Here is a 15,195-nt window from a genome sequence, read left to right on the forward strand (position 1 = left end):
ACGAGCTTGGAGAGAAAGCTCACAAAGTATTGGCATGGCAACTGAAAGCAGAGGAAAGTAAGAGGACAATTAATGCTATAGAAACTCTTACAAATGAGATATCTTTTGACCCTACTGAAATTACTAATACTTTTAAGAAATACTATGAAGACCTCTTCACTTCCCAATCAAGCGATGATCTATCAGAGATCGACTCCTTACTCTCCTCTCTCAACCTCCCATGCCTGTCAGGGGAAGACAGCGAGCGCCTGAGTGAACACTTCAAAGTTCCTAAATTGTTGGAGGTCATTAAATCCTTACCTTCTAATAAATCTCCTGGGGAGGATGGCTTCCCTCCAGAGTTCTATAAAGAATTTAGGGAGCTGTTGGTCCCCTACCTTATGGAGGTACTTAAAAAAGCCAGGGAAGACAACTGCTTTCCAGAGTCTCTCTCTCAAGCAGTGATTACTGTAATCCACAAGAAAGGAAAAACACACAAAAGTGCACCTACCATAGACCAAACTCTCTCCTTAACACAGATTGTAAACTGGTCACCAAGATGCTTTCTAAGAGACTGGAGTCATGTCTTCCCCTGTTGGTCAACCCAGATCAGACTGGCTTCATAATTAATAGATTGTCCTCCAATAATCTCAGAAGGTTCTTTGATAGAATTCACCTTGCTAACAAAAACAAAATACCTAGTGTCTCAGTCTCCCTCTGCTGAAAAGGCCTTTGATAGGGTTGAATACCTCTTTCGCGTCTTGGAAAAGTTCGGTTTAGGTACCGTGTTTGTAAATTTGATAAAATCACTCTACAAATCTCCTAAAGCTAGGATTGCTACCAATGGGATTACTTCCTCCTCTTTCTAGGGCGAACAGACAAGGTTGCCCAATTAGCCCCCACCTCTTTGCCTTCGACATCAAACCGTTGGCTGAGGCTATTAGAATGTGCCCTGACATACATGGCTTTGAGGTGGGCCCCCATACCCACAAATTATCGCTCTTTGCGGACGACCTTATTTTATTTCTAACAAACCCAGAACACTCCCTCTATCACTTGCAGATCCTACTACAGTGTTATAGTTCTTTCTCTGGATATAAGGTCAATTTTGATAAAAGCGAAATCTTACCGTTGTCTGTCTTTGACCACCATACCATCAAGCACAAGTTTCCTTTTAGATGGTCACCTATGGGCTTCACATATTTGGGCATAATGGTGGATGGTAATCTGAACAGCCTCTATAAACTCAATCTGGCCAGTTTGTTGCAAAAGGTGGAGGGTGACCTTTGTAAATGAATGGATTTACCGCTCACTCTACTGGGTAGAATCAATGTAATTAAAATTAATGTCCTGCCCAGGTTTCTATATCTGTTTCAATCTCTCCCTATCCCTGTTCCCGCAGCATTTTTTTCCTCTCTCGACAAGCTGACCAGACAGTTTATCTGGCACGGCAAAACCCCTAGGGTTGGCCTGGATAAACTGACCCTTGATTACAGTCAAGGGGGCTTAAACCTCCCCAATTTTAGAATGTACTACTGGGCTGCACAGTCTAGGTTTCTGGCTCAGAGGTTTGACAATGGTCCCTCTCCCTCATGGTTCAACATTGAAAAGCTTGAGGTAAATGATGACACTGGGGCAGAATTGTTTTACAAATGGGACAGAAAATCTATAAAAACCATCACAGACAACCCTTTAATCATACAGTCTGTCCTGGCATGGTGCAAACTGCATGAGCTGTTCAGACGAGGGGGATTCCTTTCCCCTAAAACCCCTTTATGGAACAATAGATTGATTCCTATGTTTTTCCAGAATAGTAACTTTAGACCATGGTCTGATAAGGGGATCACTCTTCTGGAACATTGTTACGAGGAGGGAGTTATGTCTTTTGATCAGCCGAAACAGAAATACCACTTGCATAACAGGGACTTCTTTAGCTACCTACAACTATGAAACTTTATTAGGGTGACTCTCAAGGGACAATGGAACCTACCTAAGATGTCACCTGTTGAACAACTCTGCCACGTAGACCAACCACTGTTCAAGACCATTTCCCATGTATAGAATGCTCTTATGTCAGGACTAACACTGCCTGGGCTAGATAAACCCCGACTTAAATGGGAAAAAGATCTGGGTATTGATCTTGAGGATCTATGGAGTGACCTATGCAGGGATGGTGTTACATCCACATTGAACTCCAGAGACAGACTGATCCAGTTTAATTTCCTCCATCAGCTCTATATCACCACATCTAGACTGTTTCCTCATGGCATGCAATTTAATCGGGCATAATCGGCGTCCAAAAATGCAGATTAGAGTGTTATGAAACCTTGATCGCCCCTAATTAATCGGCCGTGCTGATTAATTGGTCGTCCTCTAAATGATAGCTTTGAGGTTCGTAAGGATAGCGTAGCCAACAAATTGTCATTCAACATAACATGTAGCGTAACTTATTCGAAAGACATTACTTTAATACATTGCTCAACATTCTTAACTTGTCAGAATTAGTTAAAACAATGAATTTGTATCCACTCTCGTCAGACCTTAGCTGGTTGTGAAGCCATGCCCCTTTCCTGAAGTATTGTGTTATGGGCCCGGAAAGTATGGAAATCGTGTCCACTATGTGTATACTTCGTATTTTGGTGAATGTAGTAAGACATCTGGGAACTTCTGGCATACTATCTAAATCCATACTTTGACCAATAAGCATACTATATACTCAATTTACATCACAAATACTAGCGTTAGTGCGGTTTGTAGTAGGTGCCTGACACAGGTTGGCCCCTTACTTAGAGAGGATGGGCTCACTGTAATGCTGTAGTGGAATGATATCAAATACAGCCAACATATGGTTTCCATCTGTTTGATGCCATTCCATACTCTTAGTTCCAGACATTGAGCTGTCCAGCAGCCTCGTGTTGTCAGGTGCATCGGTTTGTGTAAAGAACTGCAACGCTGCTGGGGTTCTCACACTCAAAAGTTCTGTGTCTATAAAGTATGGTGCACTACCCAAAGGACATCCAGCCAACTTTACACAACTATGGGAAGCATTGCAATCAACATGGGCCAGCATCCCTGTGGAACGCTTTCAACACATTGTAGAGTCCATGCCCTGGGGAATTGAGGCTGTTCGGTGGGCAAAAGGGGTGGGTGCCACTCAATATTAGAAAGGTGTTCCTAATGTTTGTGTTACAAATCCCTTTTGGCCCGACAGTCTAGGGGGGGGATGGTAATGAGACCCGTAACATAACTCATGCAAATTATTATTGTGACAAAGTAAAAGTGTGAACGAAATAACCACGACAACAGAAATCTACCGTCAAACTCCAGGTTTATTTATAAACACACAGTAATGGGGGAGCAGGAAAAGGGGCTGAGCTGGACCCAAGGAAAGAAACAATAAATATACAAAAACACCCCTAAGCTAGACTAGCCTACTTTAACAGCTAACTAACCAAAAAAATACAGTGGGTGGTCCGCCCAGTTCTAACTAGTGTATTTAACAAAGTTCACCTACAGGTAGTGTATGCCCATGGGCGACTTGTCTTGGTTTCCCCCTTTTCCCACCAGCAACAAACAAACACCATAACCAAAAACAATACTCACAGGTGATGACAAAGTGCTATGGAGGTGCTCAAACAAAAGAGAGGTTAAGACACAAAGCGAGAGAGTGACACACAGAGACCTACAGACATGGCATTTACAGAGAGATTGAGCTCTAGAGCAAACAAATTATGGGGTTTTTAAACCATGGGGAAGGAACTGTGATAGGGTAGGAAATAGGAGGAGGTGTGTCTTCTGATTGATGATTGATTGTTGACTGATTGGGGAGTGATGATTTTCACCTGTGAGGGGAGAAGGAGAGAAAAGAAACACACACACACAGGATACACACACAGGATAACTGTACCCGTAACAGTTTGGTATAGTCAGTGTAAATATACATGTTTTTTATGTCTTAACATAAATGTAATATGGGAGTATGTGAGTTTCAACATAGATTATATCAGTTTCAATCTGGCTTTCCAATTGTTTACTTCTGAACAGTTAGTTCTGACCCGGTTCCAAACTAAACAATATTCCGGTTTATATGGTCCCTTTCTGTTCCTTTTTAAACCTCAGAAATGTACTTTTAGCTTGACATTAAATTACTTCACCAATCACTGCGGATAGAGCAGCTTGCTATAGGTTGCAAGATGTGACAGAAATTTTGTGAGTGAGGAGAGAGCAATAATGATCAGCTTTAATATTGCACATTGTGGATTCTATCAATGTAATTGTGTGCATCATTTCCAATCCCGCATATATTTTTTAAAGCATTTTTTCCTTTATTTTTTTCCCCTAACGCTACCACCCCTTGTACTTTCAGCTTATACATACAATATACATTTTACGGACATTTTCCATGTTCTCTTTTTAAAAAACATTTTTGTCCCACCCTTCAGCTACCCTCAACACCTCCCATCTATCTCTGAAAACCATCCAGTTTTGATTTCTAATCGACATGTATTTTTCAACTGTGCTGTAATGTTTCACAAAAGTTCTGAACATTTCCATTCTCATAGTTTCTACAGATTGTAAATTAAAGATGAAAATGTTTACTAAGAGTATGATATTATTGATCAATGGACTATGGATTTTCAAGTCACCCAGCAGTGCTATTTGCAGAGTTAGCTCCAGGTAAATGTTGCAACTCTTTAGCCATCCCTGAACCTGTGACCAAAAACAAGCTGCAGTTCCAAAACAAGTGATCTAATGATTCTGTCTCTTCGCAGCAAAATCTGCAAACCTGGGATGGTTGTATCCCCCATATACAGTGGGGCAAAAAAGTATTTAGTCAGCCACCAATTGGGCTCCAAACGGGCTGTCATGTGCCTTTTACTGAGGAGTGGCTTCCGTCTGGCCACTCTTTCATAAAGGCCTGATTGGTGGAGTGCTGCAGAGATGGCTGTCCTTCTGGAAGGTTCTCCCATCTCCACAGAGGAACTCTGGAGCTCTGTCAGAGTGACCATCGGGTTCTTGGTAACCTCCCTGACCAAGGGCCTTCTCCCCCGATTGCTCAGTTTGGCCAGGCGGACAGCTCTAGGAAGAGTCTTGGTGGTTCCAAACGTCTTCCATTTAAGAATGATTGAGGCCATGGTATTCTTGGTGAACTTCAAGGCTGCAGGAATTTTTTGGTACCCTTCCCCAGTTCTGTGCATCGACACAATCCTGTCTCAGAGCTCTGCAGACAATTCCTTCGACCTCATGACTTGGTTTTTGCTCTGACATGCACTGTCAACTGTGGGACGTTATATCGACAGGTGTGTGCCTTTCCAAATCAGGTCCAGTCAATTGAATTTAACACAGGTGGACTCCAATCAAGTTGTAGACACATCTCAAGGATGATCAATGGAAACAGGATGCACCTGAGCTCAATTTTTGAGTCTCATAGCAAAGGGTCTGAATACTGTAAGTAAAGTATTTGTTTTTATTTTTAATACATTTGCAAAAACGTATGAAACATTTTTTGCTTTGTCATTATGGGGTATTGTGTGTAGATTGAGGAAAAACAATTTAATCCATTTCAGAATAAGGCTGTAACGTAACAATGTGGATGAAGTCGAGGGGTCTGAATACTTTCCGAATGCACCGCATATGGACTCACTGTGTGAAATGATAGGGGTTGACATGATTTTTGAATGATTACCCCTTCCTCTGTCCCCCATACATACATACATACATACAGTTGAAATCGGAAGTTTACAAACAACTTAGCCAAATACATTTAAACTCAGTTTCACAATTCCTGACATTTAATCCTAGTAAAAATTCCCTGTTTTAGGTCAGTTAGGATCACCACTTTATTTTTAGAATGTGAAATGTCAGAATAATAGTACAGAGAATGATTTATTTCAGCTTTTATTTCTTTCATCACATTCCCAGTGGGTCAGAAGTTTACATACACTCTATTTGTATTTGGTAGCATTGCCTTTAAATTGTTTAACTTGGGTCAAATGTTTCGGGTAGCCTTCCACAAGCTTCCCACAATAAGTTGGGTGAATTTTGACCCATCCCTCCTGACAGAGCAGGTGTAACTGAGTCAGGTTTGTAGGCCTCCTCACTCACACACGCTTTTTCAGTTCTGACAACAAATGATCTATAGGATTGAGGTCAGGGCTTTGTGATGGACACTCCAATACCTTGACTTTGTTGTCCTTAAGCCATTTTGCCACGACTTTGGAAGTATGCTTGGGGTCAATGTCAATTTGGAAGACCCATTTGCGACCAAGCTTTAACTTCCTGACTGATGTCTTGAGATGTTGCTTCAATATATCCACATAATTTTATTTCCTCATGATGCCATCTATTTTGTGAAGTGCACCAGTCCCTCCAGCAGCAAAGCAGCCCCACAAGATGATGCTGCCACCCCCGTGCTTCACGGTTGGGATGGTGTTCTTCGGCTTGCAAGCGCCCCCCTTTTTCCTCCAAACATAACTATGGTCATTATGGCCAAACAGTTCTATTTTTGTTTCATCAGACCAGAGGACATTTCTCCAAAAGTACGATCTTTGTCCCCATGTGCAGTTGCAAACCGTAGTCTGTTTTTTTTCATGGCCGGTTTTGGAGCAGTGACTTCTTCCTTGCTGAGCCTTTCAGGTTATGTCGATATAGGACTCGTTTTACTGTGGATATAGATACTTTTGTACCTGTTTCCTCCAGCATCTTCACAAGTTCCTTTGCTGTTGTTCTGTGATTGATTTGCACTTTTCGCCCCAAAGTACGTTCATCCCGAGGAGATAAAACACGTCTCCTTCCTGAGCAGTATGACGGCTGCATGGTCCCACTTGCGTACTACTGTTTGTACAGATGAACGTGGTACCTTCAGGCGTTTGAAAATTGCTCCCAAGGACGAACCAGACTTGTGGAGGTCTACAGTTTTTTCTGGTCTTGGCTGATTTCTTTTGATTTTCCCATGATGTCCAGCAAAGAGGCACTGAGTTTGAAGGTAGGCCTTGAAATACATCCACAGGTACACCTCCAATTGACTCAAATTATGTCAATTAGCCTTTCAGAAACTTCTAAAGCCATGACATCATTTTCTGGAATTTTCCAAGCTGTTTAAAGGCACAATCAACTTAGTGTATGTTAACTTCTGACCAACTGGAATTGTGATACAGTGAATTTTATGTAAAATAATCTGTCTGTAAACTATTGTTGGAAAAATTACTTGTGTCATGCACGAAGTAGATGTCCTAACCAACGTTCAAACGTTTGGGGTCACTTAGAAATGTGCTTGTTTTTGAAGGAAAAGCAAAAAAATTTGTCCATTGAAATAACATCAAATTGATCAAAAATACAGTGTAGACGTTGTTAATGTTGTAAATGACTATTGTAGCTGGAAACGGCTGATTTTTAATGGAAACTACATAGGCGTACAGAGGCCCATTATGAGCAACCATCACTCCTGTGTTCCAATGGCAAGTTGTGTTAGCGAATCCAAGTTTATAATTTTAAGGGCTCATTTATCATTAGAAAACCATTTTGCAATTATGTTAGCACAATTCAAAACTGTTGTTCTGATTAAAGAAGCAATAAAACTGGCCTTCTTTAGACTAGTTGAGTGTCTGGAGCATCAGCATTTGTGTATTCGTTTACAGGCTCAAAATGACTAGAAACAAAGAACTTTCTTCTTCAAGAACAATCTATTCTTGTTCTGAGAAATGAAGGCTATTCCATGCGAGAAATTGCCAAGGAACTGAAGATCTCGTACAACACTGTGTACTACTTCCTTCACAGAACAGCGCAAACTGGCAATATACAGAATTGAAAGTGGAGTGGGAGGCCCCGGTGCACAACTGAGCAAGAGGAAAAGTACATTAGAGTGTCTAGTTTGAGAAACAGACGCCTCACAAGTCCTCAACTAGCAACTTCATTAAATAGTACCCACAAAACACCCGTCTCAACGTCAACATTGAAGAAGCGACTCCGGGATGCTGGTCTTCTGATTTTTTTGTTGTTGTAGAAAATTTGAAATGAAAATAGATAGCGACAATTGTCTTACACTGTGCATTTCCATTGAACTGTCTTGTCGATAAAAACCAATACGGTCCAGCTGCGACATCATGTCTCAGAGCAGTCATTCCTCAGGGTCTTTTGGTTGCCACCTACTGATATGTCATCTCTTGGGAAAAGTGGTGGTCGAAAGGAGTGTGGTTTTGAAAGGAACCATATAAGGAGAAGTGGGGATTTCGAAAGGAATCTTTTAAAACATGATATTTAAATTATTATTATTATTTTAAATATTCAATAATAAATAATACATTGTAAAATTAATGCATTTTATATAAGTTAAGGCATGATGTTACAGCTGGACCCCTCTCATAAAAATAGCTGGACAAAATGTCGTCACACCAAAAAAATGCTGTACTTTTTCCTAAAAAGCCAGAATGTCGAATAGAAATGAAGTGGTTGAAGTGTTTCCATAATCTTATTAGTAAAATAAAGTGGCGACAATCTGTATGCCCTGCTCATTGAATTGAATGCAAGAATTGACGTTTTGCCATGTTCTAAATATTCTCATGTGCCTACTTATCGCCATGGTCCGTGATGTGAAATTTGCACTCTTGTAAGCAATACTGAACAAAAATATGAACACAGCATGTAAAGTTTTGGTTCCATGTTTCATGAGGTGAAATCCCAGAAATTTTCCATTGCACAAAACGTGTATTTCTCTCAAATTTGTGCACAAATTTGTCTAAATCCCTCTTAGTGAGCGTTTCTCCTTTGCCAAGATAATCCATCCACCTGACAGGCTTGACATAAACAGCCTGATCATTACACAGGTGCACCTTGCGTTGGGGACAATACAAGGCCACTCTAAAATGTGCAGTTTTGTCACACAAACACAATGTCTAAAGTTTTGAGTTAGCGTGCAATTGGTATGCTGACTCCAGGAATGTCCACCAGAGCTTTTGCCAGAGAACTCACTGTTTATTTCTCTCCCATAGGCTGCCTCCAACGTCGTTTTAGAGATTTGGCATCCAACCGGCCTTACAACCACAAAATAAAAACCCACCCCTGTCGATCGGATAAAATGTTAGTCGATCTTGAGAACATTTCTTCAACATCTGCCGTTTTCGTTACACATGTCACAATGATTTTTTTGTTGTAACATTGCTTTTGTGGATTAAACCTTGGTCATTTTTTAATTATTATTATTATTTTAAATCCAAGATGGCAGCGAAGTAGGACGTGTATATGTCTTTTCCAGTGTCTTATCCCATGTAAATAGCCGGTCTTTTTCGTATATATCTTAATCTCTCTTTCTATCTACGAACTAAATTTACTTACCTGTAACCCGCCTCACCCAATTTGGTACGGATCTGCTATTTTTATTCTTTATAACTGGAAATTCCATCAGGAGCTAGCCACCTAACCAGCTGCTAGCGGTCCTCGCCCATTCATCGCCATTTACCCGTTGTTGTCTTAGCTCTCCTGATCAACACCTGTGATTGCTTTATGCCTCTCTCTAATGTCAATATGCCTTGTCTACTGCTGTATTGGCTAGTTTTTATTGTTTTATTTCACTGTAGAGCCCTCAGTCCCACTCAAAATGCCTTAGATAGCTCTTTCGTCCTACCCCACACACATACGGAGACCTCACCGAGGTTAACTGATGCCTCCAGAGATGAAACCTCTCTCATTGTCACCCAACGCATAGGTTGTCTTTACATTATGCCTTGAATCTATTCTACCACGCCCAGAACCCTGTCCCCAACGCACTAGACGACCAGTTCTTATAGCCTTTAGCCGTACCCTTATCCTACTTCTCTGTTCCTCTGGTGATGTAGAGGTTAACCCAGGCCCTGTAGCCCCCAGTTCCACTCCTATTCCCCAGGCGCTATCATTTGTTGACTTCTGTAAACATAAAAGCCTTGGTTTCATGCATGTTAACATCAGAATCCTCCTCCCTAAGTTTTTTTAATGCTTTAGCACACTCCGCCAACCCTGATGTCCTAGCCGTGTCTGAATCCTGGCTTAGGAATGCTGCCAAAAATTCTGAAATGTCCATCCCCAACTACAGCATTTTCCGCCAAGATATAACTGCCAAAGGGAGTGGAGTTGCAATCTACTGCAGAGACAGCCTGCAGAGTTCTGTCATGCTATCCAGGTCTGTGCCCAAACAGTTCGAGCTTCTACTTTTAAAAATCCACCTTTCCAAAAATAAGTCTCTCACTGTTGCCGCTTGTTATAGACCCCCCTCAGCCCCCAGCGGTGCCCTGGACACCATATGTGAATTGATCGCAGGCCATTTATCTTCAGAGTTTGTACTGTTAGGCGATCTAAACTGGGATATGCTTAACACCCCGGCCGTCCTTCAATCTAAGCTAGATGCCCTCAATCTCACACAAATTATCATGAAACCTACTGGGTACAACCCTAAATCCGTAAACACAGGAAACGCTCATAGATATCATCCTGACCAACCTGCCCTCTAAATACACCTCTGCTGTTTTCAACCAGGATCTCAGTGATCACTGCCTCATTGCCTGCGTCCGTAATGGGTCCGCGGTCAAACGACCACCCCTCATCACTGTCAAACTCTCCCTAAAACACTTCAGCGAGCAGGCCTTTCTAATCGACCTGGTCCAGGTATCCTGGAAGGATATTGACCTCATTCCGTCAGTAGAGGATGCCTGCTTATTCTTTAAAAGTGCCTTCCTCACCATATTAAATAAGCATGCCCCATATTTTTTTTTTAGAACTAAGAACAGATATAGCCCTAGTTCATTCCAGACCTGACTGCCCTTGACCATGCCAAAAACATCCTGTGGTGCACTGCATTAGCATCGAATAGCCCCCGCGATATGCTACTTTTCAGGGAAGTTAGGAACCAATATACACAGGCAGTTAGGAAAGCTAAGGTTAGCTTTTTCAAACAGAAATTTGCATCCTGTAGCACAAACTCTAAAAAGTTATGGGACGCTGTAAAGTCCATGGAGAATAAGAGCACCTCCTCCCAGCTGCCCACTGCACTGAAGCTAGGAAACACTGTCACCACCGATAAATCTACGATAATCGAGAATTTCAAGAAGCATTTTTCTACGGCTGGCCATGCTTTCCACCTGGCTACCGCTACCACGGTCAACAGCTCTTCTGCACACCCCACAGCAACTTGTCCAAGCCTCCCCCATTTTTCCTTCACCCAAATCCAGATAGCTGATGTTCTGAAAGAGTTGCAAAATCTGGACCCCTACAAATCAGCTGGGCGAGACAATCTGGACCCTCTCTTTCTAAAATTATCCACCGCAATTGTGGCAACCCCTATTACTAGTCTGTTCAACCTCTCTTTCGTATCGTCTGAGATCCCCAAAGATTGGAAAGCTGCCACGGTAATCCCCGTCTTCAAAGGGGGAGACACTCTAGACTCAAACGGTTACAGACCTATATCTATCCTACCCTGCCTTCCCAAGGTCTTTGAAAGCCAAGTTAACAAACAGATCACCAACCATTTCGAATCCCACCTTACCTTTTCCGCTATGCAATCTGGTTTCCGAGCTGGTCATGGGTGCACCTCAGCCACGCTTAAGGTCCTAAACGATATCATAACCACCATCAATAAAAGACAATACTGTGCAGCCGTATTCATTGACCTGGCCAAGGCTTTCGACTCTGTCAATCACCACATTCTTATCGGCAGACTCAACAGCTTTGGTTTCTCAAATGTCTGCCTCACTTGGTTCACCAACTGCTTCTCAGACAGAGTTCAGTGTGTCAAATCGGAGGGCCTGTTGTCTAGACTTCTGGAAGTCTCTATGGGACTGCCACATGGTTCAATTCTCAGGCCAACTCTCTTCTCTGTATACATCAATGATGTCGCTCTTGCTGCTGGTGATTCTCCGATCCACCTCTACGCAGACAACACCATTCTGTAAACTTCTGGCCCTTCTTTGGACACTGTGTTAACAAACCTCCAGACGAGCTTCAATGCCATACAACTCTCCTTCAACTGCTCTTAAATGCTAGTAAAACTAAATGCATGCTCTTCAACCAATCGCTGCCCGCACCTGCCCGCCTGATTAGCAATCACTACTCTGGACGGTTCATATTTAGTACTGTGCACCTTCCATAGTCTGTTCTGGACTTTGGGAATGTGAAGAGACCTCTTGTGGCATGTCTTGTGGGGTATGCATGGGTGTGCTAGCTGTGCACCAGTAGTTCAAACAGACACCACGGTGCATTCAACATGTCAATACCTCTCATAAATACAAGCAGTGATGAAGTCAATCTCTCCTCCACTTTGAGCCAGGAGAGATTGACATGCATATTATTAACATTAGCTCTCTGTGTACATCCAAGGGCCAGCCGTGCTGCCCTGTTCTGAACCAATTGCAATTTTCCTTTTTTGTGGCACCTGACCACAGGACTGAACAGTAGTCCAGGTGCGACAAAACTAGGGTAGGTAGGACCTGCCTTGTTGACAGTGCTGTCAAGAAGGTAGAGCAGTGCCTTATCATGGACATACTTATCCCCATCATAGCTACTGTTGTATAAATGTTTTGACCATGACAGTTTACAATCCAGGGTAACTCCAAGCAGTTTAGTCACCTCAACTTGCTCAATTTCCAGATGATGTATTACAAAATTTAGTTGAGATTGAGGGTTTAGTGAATGATTTGTCCCAAATACAATGCTTTTAGTTTTAGAAATATTTAGGACAAACTTATTCCTTGCCACCCACTCTGAAACTAACTGCAACTCTTTGTTAAATGTTGCAGTCATTTCAGTCGCTGTAGTAGCTGACATGTATAGTGTTGAGTCATCTGCATACATTGACACTGGCTTTCCTCAAAGCCAGTGGAAATTCATTTGTAAAGATTGAAAAGGTAAAGGGCCTAAACAGCTGCTTTAGGGATTTCCTGATTCTACCTGGATTATGTTGGAGAGGCTTCCATTAAAAGAACACCCTCTGTGTTCTGTTAGACAGTTAACGCTTTATCCACAATATAGCACGTGGTGTAAAGCCATAACACATAAGTTTTGCCAGCAGCAGACTATGATCGATAATGTCAAAGGCCGCACTGAAGTCTAACAAAACAGCCCCCACGATCTTTTTGTCAAATATTTCTCTCAGCCAATCAGCAGTCATTTGTGTAAGTGCTGTGCTTGTTGAATGTCCTTCTCTATAAGCATGTTGAAAGTTTGCTGTCAATTTGTTTACTGTAAAATAGCATTGTATGTGGTCAAACACCATTTTTTCCAGAAGTTTACTAAGGGTTGGTAACAGGTTGATTGGTAGGCTATTTGATCCAGTAAAGTTTTTTTTACTAATCTTAGGTGGCGGAATGACTTTTGCTTCCCCCCAAGCCTGAGGGGACACACTTTCCAGTTGGCTTAAATTGAAGATGTGGCAATATCGTCCGCTATTATCCTCAGCAATTTTCCATCCAAGTTGTCAGACCCCGGTGGCTTGTCATTGTTGATAGACAACAATAATTGTTTCACCTCTTCCACACTAACTTTATGGAATTAAAATGCTTGTCTTTCATCATTTATTCAGTTATACTTGGATGTGTAGTGTCAGCATTTGTTGCTGGCATGTTATGCCTAAATTTGCTAATCTTGCCAATTAAAAAAATAATTGAAGTAGTTGGCAATATCAGTTGGTTTTGTGAGGAATGAGCCATCTGTTTCAATGAATGATGGAGCTGAGTTTGCCTTTTTTCCCAGAATTTCATTTAAGGTGCTTCAAAGCATTTTTCTATCATTCTTTATTTCATTTATCTTGGTTTCATAGTGTATTTTTTTCTTATTTTAATTCAGTTTACTCACATGATTTCTCAATTTGCAATAACTTTTCCATTCGGTTGTGCAGCCCGATTTATTTGCCATTCCTTTTGCCTCATCCCTCTCAACCATTACATTTTTCAATTCCACATCAATCCATGGGGATTTAACAGTTTTTACAGTCATTTTCTTAATGGGTGCATGCTTATTAGCAACTGGAATAAGCTATTTCATAAATGTGTCAAGTGCAGTGTCTGTTTGCTCCTCATTAAACACCACGGACCAAAAGATATTCAACAACAGGAATCACTACAAAACTTATTGTATGACTTCTTATACATTATATTAGGCCCAGCCTTTGGAACTTTGGTTTTCCTAGATATGGCTACTATATTAATATCACTACATCCGATGGATCTGGATACTGCTTTCAAGCACATTTCTGCAGCACTAGTAAAGATGTGATCAATACATATTGATGATGTCATTCCTGTGCTGTTTGTTTACTGACCTATTCAATATCTCCCTATCCCAGTCTGCCGTCCCCACTTGCTTCAAGATGTCCACCATTGTTCCTGTACCCAAGAAAGCAAAGGTAACTGATCTAAATGACGATCACCCCGTAGTACTCACTTCTGTCATCATGAAGTGCTTTGAGAGGCTAGTTAAGGATCATATCACCTCCACCTTACCTGACACCCTGGACCCACATCAATGTGTATATCGCCCCAATAGATCCACATATTATGCAATAGCCCTATCCCATCTGGACAAGAGGAATACTTGTGTAAGAATGCTGTTCATTGACTATAGCTCAGCCTTCAATACCATAGTACCCTCCAAGCTCATCAATAAGCTTGGGGCCCTGGGTCTGAACCCCTCCCTGTGCAACTGGGTCCTGGACTTCCTGATGGGCTGCCCCCAGGTGGTGAAGGTAGGAAACACCACTTTGCTGATCCTCAACACTGGGGCCCCACAAGGGTGCGTGCTCATCCCCCTCCTGTTCACCCATGACTGTGTGGCCTCGCATGCCTCCAACTCAATCATCAAGTTTGTAGATTACACAACAATAGTAGGCCTGATCACCAACAATGACGAGACAGCCTACAGGGAGGAGGTGAGGGGCCTGGCGGAGTGGTGCCAGGAAAATAACCTCAACAAAACGAAGGAGCTTTTTGTGGACTTCAAATCAAAGTTTATTTGTCACGTGCGCTGAATACAACAGGTGAAATGCTTACTTACAGGCTCTAACCAATAGTGCAAAAAAGGTATTAGGTGAACAATAGGTAGGTAAAGAAATAAAACAACAGTAAAAAGACAGGCTATATACAGTAGCGAGGCTATACAAGTGGCGAGGCTACATACAGACACTGGTTAGTCAGGCTGATTGAGGTAGTATGTACATGTAGATATGGTTAAAGTGACTATGCATATATGATGAATAGAGAG

This window comes from Oncorhynchus tshawytscha, linkage group LG08 (assembly GCF_018296145.1).
Source record: "Oncorhynchus tshawytscha isolate Ot180627B linkage group LG08, Otsh_v2.0, whole genome shotgun sequence".
In the NCBI taxonomy this organism is placed as follows: Eukaryota; Metazoa; Chordata; class Actinopteri; order Salmoniformes; family Salmonidae; genus Oncorhynchus; species Oncorhynchus tshawytscha.